Source organism: Morone saxatilis, unplaced genomic scaffold (genome assembly GCF_004916995.1).
Source record: "Morone saxatilis isolate NCDOM2014 unplaced genomic scaffold, NCSU_SB_2.0 Contig8, whole genome shotgun sequence".
NCBI classification, from domain to species: Eukaryota; Metazoa; Chordata; class Actinopteri; family Moronidae; genus Morone; species Morone saxatilis.
Genome location: NW_023340257.1, coordinates 9,702,260 through 9,704,375, shown reverse-complemented (window position 1 = coordinate 9,704,375; position 2,116 = coordinate 9,702,260).

The following is a 2,116-nucleotide window of genomic DNA, read 5'->3' as shown; positions in this document are numbered from 1 at the left end:
GTGTGTGAGAGAGAGAATGTGTGTATAGTGGTGCATGCCTTACAGTTTCTTTTGTGTTTGCCTGCCTTTTGTTTGTGTCCACGGGTGGCAAGGGACACGCTGTCATGCTCCTTCAGCCCTGCCCTTGTGACAGTCTGTGTGTGTGTGTGTGTACACTCTGTCTGTGAAATGCTGTGCGTGCCAGTGAGACTGCGTGAGTCGGGTTGTGAGAAAACAAGTGCATGTCTGTTGTAGAGTGTGTGTCCTGGGAGTTTACTGGTGTACGAACAGGATTCAGTAGTTGTGTGTTGCGTGTAAAGTGTGTACGTGTGTGTGACTTTTACAGTAGGCAGTTAGAGGAATATTTGACTAAAAATACACGTGTTATTAAATTTTAATTGCTATTAATATTAAAATACTTTAAAATGACTATCAAAATAATACTTCAGAAGAACACTAAAATGATGTTTTATTTTGAACGGGTGCAGTAAATGTTTAATACACACATGGTTCAGATTGCTCTTTACAGTCTCTCTTTCCTCTCCATTACTAAACTGACCTTACGTTTTACTTCGCTCACTGTGCTGCTCGCTTTTAGTCTTGGCAGTGTCCCCTCTCGCTTCTTTTCTCCAGCTAACACCCCATCACGATTCCAGGACTCGAAACTCCTCCCTACCCCTCCTCCATCTGTGCCCCAGCCTGTGTCTTTGTCTGCGCTGGCAGGGGAGGGTCGGAGTGTATTTGGGGAGTTCAAAGAGCGAGTGAGAGGTACCCGGGCTTGACTATGGAGATGGAAATGCTTGTTCCCCGGTGGGGGGTGTCTCTCCATGGGGTTCGGAGGAGACCTGGAGAAGCCCTGATGAGACGCTGGGGATCGCAGCCCAAGGAGCTCCTCTTGAGCTTGAGACAGAGCAGCAGTCAGCTCCTCCCTCTCCTCACACTCCCTTCGTACTGTCTCCTGGAGTAACGCCACCTGGAGGGGAGAGAGATAGTATATTAAGAAGTAAAATTTATCTTAGTTCAGGAGCTGTTGTCAAAAACAAAGAAGTCTTGATATCACAGTGGCAGACCAGTTTTGGTATCATTGTGCCTCTACAGAGACAAAAAGCTAAATCTGTGCTCACTGAAGGTGTCGGCACAGAAATGCTGGGCGGAAGCAAAAGCTGTAGTTTGGCAAGAAATAAAACTACAAATTGTCATTTTTACATTTTCTAAAGACTGAATTAAGATGGACACCTTTGTAGTGTGTGTGAGAGAGAGAAAGAAAAGGCAGAGGGAGATAACAGAGAGTATGGTCTGAGAGAGAGAAGAAGAAAGTTATAGAGATTGAGGCGAGAGACATGCAAAAACAAAACCAGACAAACAAATAAGAAAAAAGCTTTACTTAATATGAAGAGAAACTTGGATGCAGAAGATAGGGGTGGTCATTCTGAGCAGCTTGCTGGCACTGATACAAACCGGCAACAATCAAAGAGATTCGGTCAACAAGACCCACACAGGCAAGCTACCCTAGCAAAGTCACAGCGATCCAGTATTAATAGCACGTACAGGACAGGATCATGCACCAAAAAAACTGCTCACAAGATGTAGCCCACAGTGTACAGACACAACAAGCTACAGACTGGAAGAAATATATGAACTATTCATGCAGATTAAAATTGATACACACTACACTAAAACTGTTGGTGCTTGGAGGTGAACATGTGCTACATTATATATATATATATATTATATATATTAACATCTTCAGGTCTATTGAGAAATCGAGCTCTCACTCTCACTGAGTCAAATCTGGTTGAAACTACAGCTCTTGTTATGTGACAGCCAGATGGAAAAAAGAAAAGCTACTCACTTTAAATCTTGAGCCAAAGTTCAAAAAAAGCTGCTCTTGCAAGGCCCTTCATCAGCTTTCTCATCGCTTTGCATGCATTTCCTACCAAGCCACAGCCATAAATACTGATCACTGGCTCATTTAATTACTAACACGTGCCATTTGAATGGTTTACATCATTACGACCATCTGTGTTTTATGCGTCCTAAAATGGTCAGGTGACAAACGCAAATACCAGAATTTAAAAGACACTTACTGGAAGATTCAGGCAGATTTGGACTTATCATAAGCAAATGACTTTACAAA